This window comes from Vicugna pacos, chromosome 1, assembly GCF_048564905.1.
Source record: "Vicugna pacos chromosome 1, VicPac4, whole genome shotgun sequence".
NCBI classification, from domain to species: Eukaryota; Metazoa; Chordata; class Mammalia; order Artiodactyla; family Camelidae; genus Vicugna; species Vicugna pacos.
This window is the reverse complement of record NC_132987.1, coordinates 98,666,443-98,685,453: the sequence shown is the minus strand read 5'-3', so window position 1 is coordinate 98,685,453 and position 19,011 is coordinate 98,666,443. Positions and strand designations below refer to the sequence as shown.

Below are 19,011 nucleotides of genomic sequence, written 5' to 3'. Positions count from 1 at the left end.
TTCCACCTGCATAAAATAGTCATTTCTTTTAAACTACTCTAGCCAGGGCAAGAAAACATGTAGGCACACACATAATGGAAATATAAAGGCTGAAAGCATGATGTGAAGAAGTATACTCAGGGTCCCTCTGAACTAAAATTCCATTAGCTCTTAGAGGACATAGACCATATTTCTCCCACCCCATCCTAAATGAAGATTACAAAGACACGTAAAAATGTTTATGCCAGGTGACTAATTACAACTGTAAGACTGATTTTCATGTAAGCCTTTGGAAGCCAGTGAGCCTTTTGTAAGAATATCGCACCACATTAGAATTACCTTCGTTTTACTATTGTTCTATTTGTGTGACTTAATAAAAACTTAACTTCAGCATTTTTTTATTTCTTAAAAAGGATTTATTTTAGAACACACACACAAAATCAATGCTCTCCTTCACTGCATGATGAAATTATTTTAACTCCTTAATTAACCTTGTGATGAGATCCAAGGGATAGGGGTATACATTAACTAAATAAAATCAGCTCTCTGACCAACAATGTTATGCTGAGATATCAGCAAATTATTGTGCACTTTTTGTTAGCACATTCTTTTAGAAACATCCTGTGTCAGGTAATATTTTCTGACAGACTCTTTTTGGTATCACAACAAGAGTATCATGGCTGCCAGGAGCCATGGGGGCAACATAACCCAGGTCACATGCAAAGCCAATTTCCCCTCAAACTTAGGACACAAGTCCTGCACTCCTCTTTGATTAGGTAATCTTAAATCAAGTGCCAGTTCCCCAATCAATCATGCTCTCTATGGGCAATAATTTCAATAATCAGTTTAGGCTCAAATCAGTAATGGCTATTTGACTAGTTACTTATAAATGGGAGAATGGGTCAGGTCTACTAAGAGTATTATGTAAATTTTGCTGGCAATATCTGAACAACGATGGGTAATATTTGGGGGGAAAATGTTTTCCTGTGACAAAAGAAATTATATTCTTTCTATGAATCATACGAACATAAAATATTTTAATGAAACAAAAGAATAATGTGGTGAACAGAGAAGAATTGGGTTTTTAAAGAAATAGGTCATTTTGAGACCTTTATTCTCTTTCATGATACATTTTATTCTCTTTTACTATGTTAAGTCTAGTGCCTAGATTGCTTGAAACATAATAGAAACTCAATAAATTCTGAATTATTAAATATAAATTAATGGAGGAAAGTCTATATAGTAACAAGTTTAGTTTTAGTGTATCTTTCAAAAATTCAATTAAAAATTCAAACTCAGATAAATATTTTAGAAGAAAATAATTGGCATCCTACTTTTTTCTCAAGGAAGTATAACTTTTTAGCTTAAATAGAGTTTGTGTTATGAAAAAATACACATGTTCATTCTAATCAAAGTGTGCTACTGCTACTTTTATCCTTCCCTGAAAGTATTCAGCTTTATACATGATTTATTGTGTACTTCCTTTTAGCTTTCCCTGCAGAAAACAAGGGACTCAGATTAGTGACCTTTTATAATTCTGTGAATGTTCTGCAAAATGATCCCTTGCCTTTCAAATTACTTTAGAAATCAAAAGTACACATGACTTAAGGCATCTACCATTCCTCCCCACCCCCACCCCGAACATAGATTCTCCTATATGAATGTATATAGATCCCTCAATAGATAAATACAGATATATATGATGTAAAATTAATCACTGAAAATCAATGTTTATTATCTCTATCCCTATCTCCTCAGGGGTCCAGTGACTAATTTTATCCCAAGTTCTTTGATTGCAACACTTAGCATGCTTTTCAATACTACACCTCCTCAGCTATTATACATGAGCTGTAAAAGACACATTGTAATGAGAGTCAAGGCCAGAATTTTATTCTAGATGATCCTAGAATATATTGTCTTGAATTATTCCGTGTGTTTCCTGTCTAGGGAAAGGGAAGAGGAACAATGTATGTGTATAATTTCTTAGAGATGTTTAAAAAATTGGCAATAAAAATCAAAGTGGTGCCATTTCCACTTAGAATTTTTCTTATCTCTCCTCCTTTTGGTAACTTTCTTCGTGTGCTGCAGCAACTAGATCAAGTGTACCACATTACAGCTCCATGGCAGCTCTTTTATATGTGTGAGGACAATGGCTACCTTTTCTTTGAGCCTTCTCTGTGTTTTTTTGCAGACTACCTCATCATCTCTGAGGGACTCTCCTCTAGATACACTCAAATCTATGTCAGGTTCTTAAAACATGTGCTTGTTTTTATCTAGAAAAAAAAAAAAAACAACACCTGCTCGGTTTATTTGAACAGTGAAATTATTTGTAGAACAGTGTAAGCAATCATTTTATATGGTAGCCATAAGTGACATTGAAAAAATTATGGCAATTTTCTTATTAAGTCTATTTTTCTTAATAATGGCATTGTTTGAGTATATGTAATTTTTAAACTGATATCTCTATCTTTCATAGAATTTTTAAAGTACAGTTTTAATTGTAGTGTACTGAGTCACATTTGACCAAAGAAAATGGAGAGAATTTGTGTTAATATTATGACTTAGAGAAATCTACTTTTATACTTTGTCATAAATAGATGAATAAAACTATATTTGAATGGTAGTTGATTACATTCAAAAATTAAACTAGAGTTAAGAATTTTAAATGAAAAGGAATCAAGGATTTTATTTCTTTGAATACTACTCTTTATAATTGATCTTTGCTGTTATATTTTACTATCTAGGAGATTTTCTAAAACACGAGTAAAACCTAACACATTTTTTAAGCATTATAGAAAAGAAAATTTCAGTCCTTGTCAGTATCCTGTGTAAAGAGCTTGTCAATATGCATTGTAAAAATAGTTGAATCCATACAAGTAGAATACTCAAACATGTTTAATATGTCTAGTTTGGATAAATTAAAAATGTATTGTCTCTCTGAAATTAGCTTGTGGGTTTTAAATTTAACCAAGGTGTCAATTTAAATTAATATTTGATTTTTGGAGGGAAGAGTGAAAAGCATTTTATAGATTTAGGGTCTGCTTTGGAAACTCCATTCCCTATGGTAACAGGAGAGAATTATTGGCTAAACTCTATCTAAATGAGTTGCTATAGGGACGTCAACTAGCATCTTGAACTCCTATTCATCCCCATTTTTTTTTTTATTTCTGAAACCTGGTGATACCTTTCAATCCATATAAATTTAATGTGGCAGCACATTTACCCTAAATGTTTGTTAACAAATTAATAGAAAGTCCTAAAATTGAAGTCAAGACATTGGATTTTTGTCTCTTCCCCACCTTGGCTTGATTTCTAAATAATATATATTAAAATGTTATTTGTATAAAAATAAATGAGTTGAAAATAACAGAAGAAAATATAAGTGATGATTAATATTATGCTCTATTGATACTTATTTCTAAGCCTAAAATTAAAAATAATAATCACAAAGGAAAATATTAATTGATTTGCCTTATGTACAAGAAAGCATCTTAAAAACATTTTAAAGTATATATATTTATTTGTAGTACATATGACATGCTTGATATACAGGAAGTTTTAAAGATCAATAAAATATGAATAAATATTAAAAATAACAAAATACTACATAAAATATAATTATTAATATGGAAATAATTCAGTCTCACTAGAAATCAAAACAAAAGTATGTATGTTTTCATCTACTTTTAAATTTGTTAATATTTATGACATTCAGGTGTGTTTTATTTTATTTTATTTTTATCTTTTATTGAAGTATAGTTGATGTACAATATTGTAAAAGTTGCAGGTACACAGTATAATAATTCACAAAATTTAAAGGTTATACTCCATTTATAGCTACTATAAAATATTGGCTTTATTACCTGTGTTGTACAAGTATCTTTGTAGCTTATTTTATACATGATAGTGTGTACTTCTTAATCTCCTACTTCTATGTTGGCCTTCCCCCCGTCCCTACTGGTAACCACAGGTTTAATCTCTCTGTGAGTCTCCTCCTTTTTTGTTATATTCACTAGTTTGTTGTATGTTTAGATTCCACATGTAAGTGACATCATACAGGATTTTTCTTTCTCTGTCTAATAGCATAATACCCTCCAGGTCCATCCATGTTGCTGAAACTCAATGTGATTATTCTTAATCTGCAATTTGTGCCCTACCAATGAGTCATGAAATCAATTTCTTTTAAAATTAAATTGCATAGAATAGGAGAGAATAAATTGAAAATATCAGGGTGCTTTCCTTGCTGTGTCCTGCCCTAAATTGCTCATAGTTTAGTGGATGAAATAAAGGTATGATCAGAAATTCTGACTTGAGTAGAATTTATCATAAAAGAATGTAGGTATAGATATTCCAGGCAGAAGGACCCATATGAGGTATGAAGACTGAAATAAAAACAAGAACACATACCATTAGATGTTCTAGTTTTAATGGCAGGGCATAGGCCAAACTATGTGCCTTGGAAAGATGACTGAACTTTCATCCTGTAGAGAGTAGTGGAACATCAAGAATGTGATATCGAGACTGTGGGTTATTGGTGGTCACTAGATAAGGCCTTGGTGGGATAGGCTGAAGAAGGCATAGTCTTAGGGATGTGGCCATGGTAGACACCTGTGATACATTTTTTCCCCTCTAAATCAGTCTTGAATGTCCTAACGTGCCCCCAACTGAGGAGGTGTTAGGTAGACTGGAGTTAAAGTACACTTAGTACTTGCCCTTAAAGAATTAGGATTGTCTTATAGAGTGTGTTCCTCAGAGAGATAAGTTCTGCAAGATATAGCTAGGTTTGCAATGAAAATGGAGTTCCGTGTCACTGAAAAGTCAAACTTCATCAAATAAAACCTGGGTTAGAGGAAGTCAAATGTATTTCTCTACTGAATATAAGAAAGAGTTTAATATACTAATTTGCAGTCTGAATCTTTAAATGAATATAGTATGCATATTTTTAAAGAGCTTCCCAAGCTATAGAGATTACTGGTTTATTGGTTTTTAAGTAACATCTCACAGGACTATGATTCCACCGAACACACTTTGCAAAACACTTAGAATACAAAGACAGGGAAAACTGAAAATCCATAGTTGGTCAGTGAAGAATTCATAATGGCATCAAAGTAAACAAATATATTAATATTTATAGTTTGGTTATTAAGAGTTAAGCAAAACACCTTTAAACATTTTTTAAAAGATGGATGTAACATGTATACACACACACAAATCATTCTCAGATTTTTATTGAATGTATGGACAAAGAGACCAAAGAATTAGGTGGACAGAGAACTACTTTTCTGGGAAAATTAATTGGGAAGACAAATCAAGGAAAGAAAGAAAAAATATAAAGCTTAGAATTATTTGTCTTAACTCGTTTTGTTATTATTTCCCTTTACCTCCAAAAAAAAAAAATTGATGGTGTGAGCAAGAAGGAATATAGTTTTATTTTAAATCAATTTTTGTTTGTCTTGTTTCATTTATAGAGCCATAATTGAAAGCTTATATTTTATTCTGTTATTTTTAATATGCCTTATTATGCATAATAAAAATGCTGATCTTACGAAGTATAAATCCAGTACAGTTATACTTTCAGTCAAACTACCAATATGTGCCCAGAATAGTGCTTCCTTAGTTTTCCTCTTATAATTGATGAATTTTGGGAAGTCAGGGTTCAGGGCTCATTTGAGCCAACTATCAAGTAAGTGGTTATTTGAGCTTTTTTTAAATAATTGTTTCAAAGGGAAAAAAACTTTCACATTTAGATATTCAAAATTTACATGTGATTTGTGGCAAATACTATGGGTCACATACTGGAAAAGTGTCAAAGGAGAAATCATGTGTTGTTGAAAAGTAAAGAACTCTCCAGTATCTTCTGTTCTTATTTTAACTTTTTTCATTAAAATTTTCCATGTCTCAATTATATGACAGTAACCAGCAGGGGCTGCTCTTAGCATTACAGGCAAACTGATTTTCTCTGTAATAGAATTATTTTCCATCCTTGTTCTGAATAAAACTGAAACACATTTAGCTTGTTGAGCATTTTACAGTAAAACTACTAGCCTTTTCTTCTTCTGATTATTGTTTTGTTTGTTTGTTTGTTTGTTTGGCTTTATGCTTTGTCCTTAAGCTTCCCCTGTATAAATTAGTGAAATTAGTACTACTTCTTACAAATCTTTGTAAAATTTTTAATTGGTGCAGATATAATAACAAAAGGCAAATTAAGGAGTATATGTTGAAAAGATATACTGTGCACTTTTAATAAAAATATCAGGAGAAAGAAAATATACTTTCATTAATAGTTGTGATTTCAAATATAAGCTGGCTTTCCTTAGGGCAGTTCACAATAATACTTGAAGCAATTTAGTTTTTTTCTGTTTTTAAGTGAGTTTCTTCTCCCTAAGTCATTGAAGAAATTAGAATATAAGATGGTTCCCTCAAATGGCTTTTGAAGTTGTACTTGAAAAGATACAGAAATAATCTGTGTATTAATACATGGACAGAAGTGGTTTTATTTGTCAAAGGTTAACTGCACTATATTCATTAAAGTTGCTACACAGGAGTGTAACCATTTCACAATTCCTAAATTGTGCTGTGATTTCCCCAGTCTTGCTGCTCTTCTGTGTTTTATTTATGTCCTGGCTTTTCTGGAGAAGCTCCAAATAGTTGAATAAATCACCTGTCTTATGATGTTTAAGTGTTATAACTAAGAAAGTCTGATTACTTGAGATAATGCTGCTGCTATTATTATTTCCAATTAAGAAACACACTGCTGCTCAAATGCTATTAAGACAGAGAATACAGACTTGTGGTTACCAGGGGGGTAGAGGGTGGGAAGGGATAGACTGGGATTTCAAAATTGTAGAATAGATAAACAAGATTACACTGTATAGCACAGGGAAATATACACAAAATGTTATGATAACTCACAGAGAAAAAAATGTGACAATGAGTGTGTATATGTCCATGAATGACTGAAAAATTGTGCTGAACACTGGAATTTGACACAACATTGTAAAATGATTATAAATCAATAAAAAATGTTAAAAAAAAAAAGACTTTCCAAGTGCCCAAATCATGCTTTTGGATTAGACCTCCCTTTTAATAACTCACTCATAGACACCTCAAGGTTATTGCTAATAACATGTTTGAGATAGTCAAATTTGGCACTCAGCACTAATTAGGGAATTTGGTACTTTATCATTACATGTACGCATTTGGGTATCAGCTTGTGACACAAGTGTGTGAGAGATGGGGAGAGATGAGGAGAATTCCAAAGGAAGTTCAGAGGGTTTAAAATTTAATGGAGAAAATATTGAGCATGAATGTATCTAATCTGAATTCTATACAAGTAAGAAATGAAAAACTTTAAATGAAAAACTACAAATGCCTTTAAATGAAAAACTACAAATGCCATTCAAGTATTCGCATTACATAAAATTTCTTATATCTCTGTACATTATAAACTTTTTCTGTAGTCAAATTTCATGAGGAAATTAAACACATTTTATGATTAGCTAACTTAATTTTATGTTTCTTGGAAATTGAAAATTTTTATATTCAGATTATTGATTACAAGAATCCTTCAATGAAATGAATTCTAAGAAATATCAAAATCTATTTATTTTGGTGCCTAGTGTTTATTCATTTCTTCACTGAATATTAAACAGTTTCCATGGGACAGGCACCTTCTAGGTTCTAGAAGTCCTCATTCAACAATGACTCTTTTTACCTTTGAGGGGTTTATCAGTTCTTGTGTTATTCTGGAATCAGTAAGTTTTGTAAGAGAAGTGTCCAGAGACTGTTAAGAGAGTCTAGCTAAGAGACAACTACCCTAGAGTAAAAGTCAGTAAGCATAGGTACGTGGGGAGTTACAGTTCATTTTCAAATCTTATCCTCAAAAAAAGGCATATATGAAGATTTATGCTAATAATATTCAGATTAAGATAAGGAGATAGCTGAAGCATCAATAAAATGGTGTTAGAAAGCTAGTTACATTTCAAGACGTAGTCTTACCTCCACATTTATTTCCTGATCTCACTCTCATCTCATCTTCTCTAAGGCCAAATATTTGCTTTCTCATGACCCCATCGCCAGTAAACTGTAACTTCCTTGTTTTAATGACTGTATCTCTTTTATAAATGAAGCATTTAGAATAATGATTAGTACATAATTGTCCTCAAAGAGTGATTGAATAAATCAATGGCTTTGATTTCCATTTCATCTATTTGGGTTACTCTTTCTACTTTATCTCTACATTATTTGTGGGGAAATCAGATTTTCCTCTTTGAATTTGCTTGGATTAGATCTGAAGATCTGAAAACTTGAAATACAATAACTTCCTAATCCAACCATTGTATCCCTTTTTCTGGACACATGATCAGCATGAAGGGAGACTACCCTACTCCCCCAGTGATAGGGAAAGTAAGAAATTTATGATAAAATTGAGAATTTCTTTATTTGAATACCCTGTATATAGCATTGACTATTAATTAGCTATGAATATATAAAATTTGAATCCAATAATAACAGTACTTATCAAATAGTCTTAGGCCATAAGCTATGAAAATATAAGTTTGATCTTCATGGTCTATTGGCCAGACTCAGGAAGAAACTCTTGAATCAATCAGACATGTTACTGGATTATTTTTACTGTTTGAAAATGTTTCTGGGTATAAAATATAAAGGCTTTTAATTATCTACATGAGAAATAATTGAAATCATGGGAAAATAATCATAAAATACTAATCCACAATAGAATATTTATAAAACATTTGTACAGGAGAAAGTATGAAGTGATGGATTGTTTTATGTTTTGCTCCATTCCTAAATTTGGGAAAATTTTAAAATAAACTAGAATAGAGAATATCCATAGTCATAACTGTAGATGTGCTATTGCAGTAAGCTTAGAATTGAATTTTTTCAGTCAGTGAAAATGGAGTTTATTTTTCCATAGTCATAATATTATAATATTTCAAAATGTTTAAAGATTCAAAAGGAAGAAAATGCAGTGGATACAGTTGCCACAATTTCCATGATAATTTCACTAAACCAGATAATCCATTTGAGTTAACACAGTCCTTTATTTTTAATTATCTACTTTCTTAGTGTTTTCCTAACTGGGTAGTAGACAGGAGTACTCCACCTATGACCACAGGTAATGCCAAGCTGTTCCCAGGGAGCTTTACAAACTGTTTAGATCCTAAATAGGTCTGCCCACAGGAGGATATAGTCTTACCTTGCAAAGCCATGTGGTCTTGTTGAAGGAGGCAGGGGGGTTTTTTGTTAAGTTTTCTGATTATAACAGCAGCTTCTCAGTTATATGCACTGACTGCAGCCAAGGGAAAGGAAGTGGGGGAATTATTAGTGATGATAGATAAGAGAGCTTGGTACGTAAGCCATTTGGGTCTGATCACATTTATGTACAGAGACCGTGGAGATTATGGTTGCTAAACTCTCAAGTCATTGCAATTATTTATATTTTTGTAGTGCTTTGAATTTTGCAAGACATTTAAAAGATTTTTTTTTTCTTTTCATGCTATGCACACAAAAGCTCAGTAAGGGAGATAGGGTGATTGTCCCTATTTTGCAGATAAGAAAATGGAAATAAAGAAAGGTTAAATTTAATTCAAGTTCACAAGGAAGTTATTAGGTCTTATAGTTCTAATCCCATGTACATGGGCTCACAGTCTGTAAAAGGCAATTGCATGAGGCCCAGAGGCCTAGAACTCTTGGGCTGGTCACTAGAAATAAAGATAGGAACAATTTAACTGGAAGGAAAAGAAGACTGTATATAACTTCAGATCCTTAATCATGCTAATCCTCTTCCATGTTTGAGTTACATGGAAACTGTGTGATCACCAAGAAAGAAAGGGATGGGTTGATGTTTCTACTGCTTGGGATTGGTGGCCTTTGCCTGACTTGCACTTCCAGGAAGTGCCACAATGTAATGAGAATCATCAGTCTTAGCCTTATAACTACAGCACTTCTAGAAGATGAAGAATTGATCACTTACAGAAATATAGTCTATGTTATTTAAAACCCAGCTAGCAAGTTTCTTTGTTAATAAGATAAATCATGCTTATCTTTTTCTGAAACACTTAATGAAAGGAGTGATTCAGTTGTCCAGAGAGGAAAGAAGAAAATAAACATAATAAATGACATATATTTACACAAATGAGTTTTTAATTCTCATCCTAAGAGAGATGATTAAACTTTCTAAGCCATAGAGAGATTTCACTCAGCAGGCAAGGGTAAGAATGGTAAGAACTAGACCTGATTAACCAGCATCCCTAGGGAAGCTGTCTGCTCTTTCCCTAGTAAGGGTACAGGGACAAAATCTTCTGTTAAAGACACAACTTGTAAAAGAACAATAAGCTTCTTCTAAGGGAGAACCGGAATTATAAAAGCAGATAGAATTAGGGAAGGGTGATCTCTTCTGTCTAACACTTTCATTCTCTTTGTCCATTTATCCCCTTTTCCCACCTACTTTTCCTGACAAATTTGCCTAACTCCTGATTTTTCCAGGATTATCTTGTCACATTCACTAGAAACACTCACCTAACACTACTACCCATGGCCAGCCCAATGGCTGATTAATCTATTGCTGTCAAACTTAATTGTCTACTGTTTACTTCTCTGTTTGCCCTATACGTTTTATAGAGATCATTGTGTCTTCATCATTTTGTTTAGTGCCTAACTCGGACTAATTGTTCAATAGATGCTTGTTTAAATAATAAAGATATAGTGCTCTAATATTTTATTAAAGGCACACTAGAAACAGAACCTTAAAATTTAACTTGGTACAAAAGCAAATAAACTGATTTTTAAATTATCTGTTGTCAAGGCACCTAAAATTTATACTGACAAAGAAAAGTACGTACATAATTTTATTCAGTGGGGAAAAAAGCAATATCCATTCCTGCGGCACTGTTAACATTTAATGCCTTTAATTGAAAGTCATTATCAGGAATGTCTCCTATTGAACAATAGGGAGGAGACCTTCAGGACTATATAAACAAAACTTGCCCTATTCTGAAATGGAGAAATTTTCCTCAGGGTTAAAGTTCATGGACGTGATGTGAGACCTCAAAAGTATATTCTCAGGTTTTGTCCTTGATCACCATACCTCTCATTCATCTTTACAACTCTCTTCAAGAAAGTACCTTTACTTTTTCTAGTGCTTTGAAAGATCAAGCAATGTTCTTGATTCTCCAAAAATTCCCTAAGGAGCTAAAACTTTCCTACCTAGCTCTCGAGGATTGCATCAACCCATCACCTTCTCATTAGTCGCATCTCTGTTGAGAAAATGAAACCTCCCTGGTCAAAGCTGATATAGAGACATTTGATTGATATAGGCCTTAACACAATACACCATCATGTCTGTTGGCAGTTGACTTTATTGTCCACTGATGTCTATTTTCAATTAAAAAAAATGAAGATCACACACTAAGGAATTATACTGGGAAAGGCTTCAAATATAAAAATACATTTCTGTGTTTCTATTAAACAAAAGACTATTAAAAAGTAATGCATGTGTGTGTTTCACCCTACATACACACACACACACACATACACACACACACAAAGGACGTCTGTCTGTGCACTTTGCTGTATGTATTAAGGACAGAGCACACATATTGCTCTAAAATGGATGTCAAAGTAGTTCATTATCTCTTGAGCTACCCTTTGTGTAAGGCAACTATCAACTAAAAAGATTGTAAGTTTAAAATTATATTTACTTTTCAGATCTCAGTCATGTTAAAACTAGAAGGAATTTTAAATGCTGAGTCAAATTTTCTCATCTTTCAAATAAAAAAAAAATTGAAGCATAGATAGCCAAGTGGTTTGCCAAAGTCAAATCTAGTAAATAGAAAAGTTAAAACCAGGAGTCATCTTCTATTTTTTGTCCTATATTTTCCTAATGATACTTTTTTCCTCCAGTCTATACTAAACATTACCCAGGCCCTGAAGTCCAATCAAAGTCAGAGCTAGTAAATAGAAAAGTTACAACAAGAGTCATCTTCTAATTTCTGTGCTATATTTTTCTAATGATACTTTTTTTTCTCCAATCTATACTAACATTACCCAGGCCCTAAAGTCTAATCAAGTGTATAGGTCTTATATTTGGTGACATAATTTGATTAACTATCAAAATTTAAACAATAAAGAATGCAAATCATTTTTTTTTTACAATTTTAGTGCTTTTTCCCTTATACCACTGTTTCTCTTTAATCATGAGTTACTACTATGAGGTGGATATTTTTGGAATGTTCCTATAAAATATAAGAGAGCTAGACTTAAGCACTTTTTAATTCATATTTGAGGTTGACAATTTAAGAGGCAATAAAAGTGACAGATGCAGTTGTGGGTTTGTCTATAAAAATATTGAAGAATGATACAGTATCTAACACATAGTTGAAGCTCTGTAAAACTCTGTTAAACGTATGTATTCATTAAGTGGGTGCAGAAACATGAAAAGCAATCATGTATTCAACTGAACAATGAATAGTAAATGGAGTTTCTGAAATATCTTTCTCCTGGGAACAAGGATTTCTACAGGATATTTTTATGTTTGGATTTGTGTATGTGAGACATAGCATGGAGTACTGGAAGGTGATCAGCTATATTGGGAGTTAGAAACTTGTATTTCAGTCTGTTTTTGTTGTAACTACCTAGAAAGGTTGCCTCTCTTTTTTGGGCCATGACTTTGTAAACTGTAAAGTGAAGAATTTGAAATCAAGGGGATCAAGGTTGTGAAAAGAAATTCTTTTCTCAACAATGGGTGCAGAATTCTCTTTACTTAGTCCCTTGTATTAGTTTATTATAAGGCTGCCAGAACAAACTACCACACCCTAGTTCAGCTCTGCCATCTTCAAGCTGTGTGATCTTGAATAAGTTACCTCCCCTCTTTAGGCTTCAGAATTCTCATCCATAATATGGCCAATCTGAACCAGACTGCCTTTTAAATTCAATCCAACTCGGACATGTGGAAGAAAGAAGATAAATGAATACAGGTTCCAAGGAGATGGTAGAGAAAGCAAAAAGGTGGAGAGGCCATCATGGAATAGAATAAAGCTGACCTGCGGTACTCAGACCAAGATATCCGTTCCTTCAGTGATTTGATCTGGGGAATATGATTCTAATAATAAAGTCTTATTCAAACTATAAGTTTTGGGTGACTTTTTAAAAAATTTAAACACTTACGACTGTACTAAAATAGACTCTTTCCAAATTACTGAAAATATTATCCTCTCTTTACCCTTGTAAGATAGTTTACTATTACTCACAGGCAGATTTAGCCTCTGAATTTTTGTAATAGGCACACCATGGCTAAAAACAAATATCTGGTTTTAAAAGAGAATGTGTTTTTTAAAAGAAAGAACAACAAAATGCCAAGAACACTTCTATAGCCAACTTCATGCTTTGCCTGCTTCAGGAAAAGGCTAGTAAAAAACAGGTGTCACTAATCACCATGCAATCTGGGGTCTCCAGTTAGAGGTGGAAAGAACCTCAACCAGCTGCTTGCTCCTCTGATTTAAAAACTCCTTCATATTAAACCCTTAACCTTTCGCTCTTGTACTCTCTCATGTTTTGTAATTTTTTGTGTGTGGGTTTGGGGAAATGAATGGATTAGCAGCATCTTACCTCTGAGTCAGTAAGTTAATTAAAGAGCGTGTATATAAAATGAAATAATGAATTATTTAGCTGATAACAAACATGATATAAAATTCCATTTATTGGATAGTCAATTTAATTAGTTTTAGAATCATATGTATTATTTTTAATGCAGTTCAAAAATATATAGTATTTGCAGATTTATTTTTCATGTGGTATGTGTGTGTTCTACAACTATATTTTTTATACTTTATGGAATATTTTAAATACCTGATTGAAGACCAGTGCAGTTTGTTTAAGAAGGAAATGATACAGCTACTGAATCAGGAAGACATAAAAGGCTGAATGGTCTCTTGCATTTTTCTTTCCCTTTTTCTCTAACTTGGGATAGTCTCTGACCTTTTTAAGAGTATCCTTTTCAAAGTTAATTCATTTTATCAAATCACTCTAACCAGGGAGCAATTTGTTAAACACCAGTAGCATTGGACAGACCTTCGTAACCCTCAATTAGTATGTCTTTTTTAGAAGGAAAAACTTTCTATAAGGCATATACAATTACTTAATTCAAGCCGTAAGGAAAAGACCACTCCCAAGTAAGAGTTCAGATTAGCGTTAGTTCTGTTTCTTTCGTTCACCAATTCAACTTTATTAGCATTTGTCACATATGTCATCTGTGTACAGGATGACCGTACATTCAGATTTTCTCAGGAAAGTCCCTGTTCAAGCCTGCTGCCCTGCCATCTGTCTGGTGATTATTCCCTTTTGCTCTCAAAATGTCCTGGTTTGGAAAGTAAGATATGTGGTCCCTTTATCACCATCCAAATACTCTATAGGCCTTTCACTTAAAGTTTCACTTAAAGTTAGCTCTGGCAAACTTTAAAATGAGGAAATTCTCTACCATTGCCTTTAAATTTAAATATTACATTATATGCTGTCTGTTTCTCCCTGTACTAGACTAGATGTCATTGTGTAATTGTGTAATTATTGAGTAATAAGGTGAAGTAATATTGCATTGTCACTTCTTCGTACCTAAAGGAGTATTCTTAAGAGATTTATAGAAATGCAAAGCCCAATGACCTTCTGAAAATGCAAACACTATCTTGTTACAGTTGTGACTGTAAAATGCAATAAGCAGAGCATGGTGAAAAGAACACAGTAGCTAGAATATAGTCTGAGTTGAGAACTTGGGCCAATTTACTTTCTTTAGCCCTCCATTTCCTCTTCTATAAATTGAGGATAATGACATTTTCTGAATGATGGTTGTGAGAGTAGAGTCATTGTATATTAAGTGTTCAGAACTGTGCCTGGTACATAACCGGTGTAGAAAACATGGTAACAACTATAATTATCGTTTTTATTGGATAATATAACTGGACACTTATGGATATCAATGAAGTAAAACAGTTTGTTTCATCTTCAGGAGAAAATTCTCCAAATCACGTAGTTGGATAGAGTTCAGTGCAAGTTGAACTTCATAATATGATTGATTCTATTTGATTTCAGAGATTAGTATCCAGTTTAGGTGTTTAAAAAATAATGAATTTTAAGCACTTAAACAATTAGAACTAATGATGGGGAAAAAAACCTTCAATTTTCCTTTAAAGTGATTTTATGTAATTATTTTTGCTTATGATGAATTGGAGCAAATTTAAAATGAACAATACATTGAAAGAATCAGATTGCACAATGAATTTTAAAAAAAGATCTTTGATTTATCAAGTAACAAACTTACGTCCTCAACAATAGAAAAAAACCCAATATCTTAAGAAAGAACTGTTCATTTAATAAAATATATAATTCAATATACCTTTTATAAGTCAAATATTTATCTAATAGAATAAAGCAATTATATGTTCTTTAATTATGTTTGTTCTTTATCTGCAACAAAAACTCCAACTTTTATTTGTTCTTTTAACATGAGCAAGCTGTTTTGAGAGGCAAATTATGTTGAAAATATGTTCCAGATATACATGGGTACTCAGTACAAGTATTTCTCTGGACTTTAACATTCTCAGTATCCTGTTTTTTATGCCTCTTACGTTAGAGCACACAGTTGTTTTTGGAGGTTGTACTGGGCTTAAATGGCCAAATGTTCTTCATTGAAGAGAAAGAGATGCAAAGTGTCCCCAGAGTCACCTACAGCACCATGCTATTTTCATTCATATTTCAATAATGACAAAGTGTTGTATGTCCCCAACCTAGCTCCCTCATATATTTTTAAATTGCATTGTTCTTGATGCCTGTTTTAAATCCTGATGTAACAAGGTAAGATGATTTGATAAATTAATTAAACTGAGTACATTCACTATTCTAAGGTAGTTAGCATTTACACAGCAGTGAACTATCCTAGTCTTTCTTAAACAAAGGCAGTAACATGTAAGAATTATCCTCCTTCAAAGACAATTGAAAATGCAATCTTTAATGCATGAATATTCTTAACATCAATTACACACTAAAAGGTTTTGTCATACCTGTTGATTTTAAGTTATTACAAAGTAGACAAGTTGAAAGCATTTGTCTAATGATGCCAACTACTCATTCTGTCTACTTCACAGAGATGTTGTGAGACTCAAAGTGAAATAATGTGTGCAAAATTACTTTCTATGATAAAGTGATATATGTAAAGTTTATTCACTCAATTAATATTAATATTGAATGTCTACCACGTGCCAGCCACTGTCTTAGGCACTTAATAGCAGTCTAAAGCTACTTCTAACTGTCCATTATTTCATATTCAAATGTATATTAGTCGATCAACAGATCGATCGATATAGATATAAGTAGCAATTGTATTTATGAATTGCTACCCCTTCTTGATTACTTAGTCAACCCCTTCTGTTTGAATTTTTTCTAATCCTTATTCCCTTATATGTTTTCCTCCTGTTCAAGATTTGATTCATGCTCTTTCAACCAACTCATGAAAACAAATGCAAAAATCTATAAAACAGCTTTCAAGGTTATCCTAAGCCTACAGCATCCTGTCCCCACAATCTGCTTCCCAAATATTAATGTCCATGATAATCACCTGAGAATCTGATTAAAAGGTGGATTCTGATTCAGTGGGACGTGAGAGTCTGCATTTGTAACAAGCTCCCATCTGATGCACATGTTTCTGCTCTAAAGAAGACACTTTGGGGAACAAGTTTCCATTGTACTGAGCCTGAGGAGTGAAGCCCCACTTGGCTTGTGGAATTATTGTCCTGCATCCCATTTATTTTTAGCAGACCTTCTTCTTATAAATAATTTAATCTTTGAGCTGTAAAAAACATCCTGTATATTTATCCTGCTCTAACACATTCCACGTGCAGAAAATTTTAACCACAAAGGATCTGTGCTTTATACCTGATCTAAGGAACTCTCACTCACTTTAATTAGCCAGCTCACATGCATTAAAATCACAGGAGCCAGGTAACGTGAGCGCCGTGTGTTTTATCCCTGGAGAATTAAAATGTAGAATCCATTCTCCTTGTTGCTTGCTCCGTCTTGATTACTATATGTAATGCAAATACTGGACGATTCCAACATAACCCAACACATGCCATGGCAAAGTTAAATTAAGTCAACACCTGATTTCAGTCTATTTCCATTTATGTTAGGCTTTGTGTTAAGCATCCATGGTTTATTTCTATATGCTTCCTCTCTGCACAAAATTCTATTCGTAACTTTATGCACTTTTGGCTACTTTGAAATGTTTTTAACTGCACTGTTTCCACTGTTTAAAAGTATCACCACAGGAATGTTATAGTACTAACTTCTGCTTTTCAGTTGAGTTACATCATTCATAATCAATGGCCATATTTATTTATTTATTTTTAAATTGAAGTACAGTCATTACAATGTGTCAGTTTCTGCTGTACAGCACAATGGCCCAGTCATCCATATACATACATATATTCATTTTCACATTCTTTTTCATTAAAGGTTATTATAAGATATTGAACATAGTTCCCTATGCTATACAGAAGAAACTTTTAAAATCCATTTATGTATATAGTGGCTAACATTTGTAAATCTCAGACTCCCAAATTTATCCCTCCCTACCCTCTTTCCCTAGTAAGCATAAGATTGTTTACGTCTGCGAGTCTGTTTCTGTTTTGTAGATGAGTTCATAGTGAAGAACCGTATATATTTATACATAAATTCCTGACCTTGATAGAAAAGGCTTCAAATTCTGACACAATTTTCCAGACTCATTTTCTTTAATTACATATGTATCTTATACCATAGCCTTATCAAATTTAACTCCATGTTTTTTTTTTCTTTTTTGGTTTGGCAGAGCTGTAGGTTTTGTTGTTGCTTTTTTTTTAATTCTTTTTTTTTATTGAAGTGTAGTTGATTTACAATGTTAGTTTTAAGTGTACAGCAAAGCTATTCATTAATACATATATATATATATATCTTCAGATTCTTTTCAATTACAGCTCATACAAGAAATTGAGTACTGACATTTGTCTCCTCTAATGTATATGTTTGGCATGTCATGTCTTCTGTCAGGGAGATGTCTGGCCAACTTTCTGGTCCAGGATTCCTCCAGATGCTCCTCTAACCACAAACCTCTGAAACCATTTCTTTAATGTCCTGTTCAGTAAAGCCCTTCCATAGCCGACTGTATGCATACTTCTGTTAAAGCAACTTAGCAACATTATTTTCAACTCCATTTTTACTTTTTGCCTTTCCTAATAGAGCCTGAGGACATTTTTTTTTTCCTTTGGTAGTTGTAATTTCAGTACCTAGGTTTAAGGCCCTCACATAGCAGTACTTAGTTATACTTTGTTGGTTTTTTAATGACTGATATGTAGCTTAATTTTAAATATTAAGTATATGACACTTTTTTTATTTCCAGTGTAGTTCTAACGTGCAAACTGTTATACCTGGCTATCCAGGAAGACAGGGAAATGATAACTTTTCATAACACTTCTCAGTAGCAGTGAAAGGATACAATACAATATGGCTTGCCAGACTGAACCCAGATTATGCTGGTTTTTTTTTTTTTAATGGTTGTAAATTCTTGACACTCCTGCCATTGAGATGTGGGGTTATATATGTCATCTCCCTTTGAATGTGGGCAGAACTGTGAGTACTTCAACCAATAAAGCATGATAGCAGTGATTTCCAAGGCTAGTTCATGAAAAGACCTTTGGCATCCGCCTGGTTCTCTTGGCACTCTCATTCTGGGGGAAGCCATACACCACTTAAGAAGTGTAACTACCCTGAGACCTTCATGTTTAAGGGGCCATGTGTAGGTGTTCCAGTAGAAAGCCCCGAGGGTGAGCTCGTAGCCAAGAGCCAGCATTACTTGCCAGCCAAGTTATGAGACACCTCAGAAGTCCAGTTTAGGTAAAATTGAGATGACTACAGCCAACCACAGCTGACATCAGATAACAACTGCATGAGACAGTCCAAGAGCAAATGATCCAGCCAAACTCTTCTCCA

General features: G+C 33.2%; 1 protein-coding gene and 1 long non-coding RNA gene across 6 annotated transcripts in view; both read left to right on the top strand.

Moving 5' to 3' along the window:
• The window catches only part of ROBO2 (roundabout guidance receptor 2), a 1,146,283-nt gene that overhangs the window by 350,141 nt on the left and 777,131 nt on the right, over positions 1–19,011 (top strand). The window lies entirely within an intron of this gene.
• The window catches only part of LOC140698161 (uncharacterized), a 100,037-nt gene that overhangs the window by 70,456 nt on the left and 10,570 nt on the right, over positions 1–19,011 (top strand). The window lies entirely within an intron of this gene.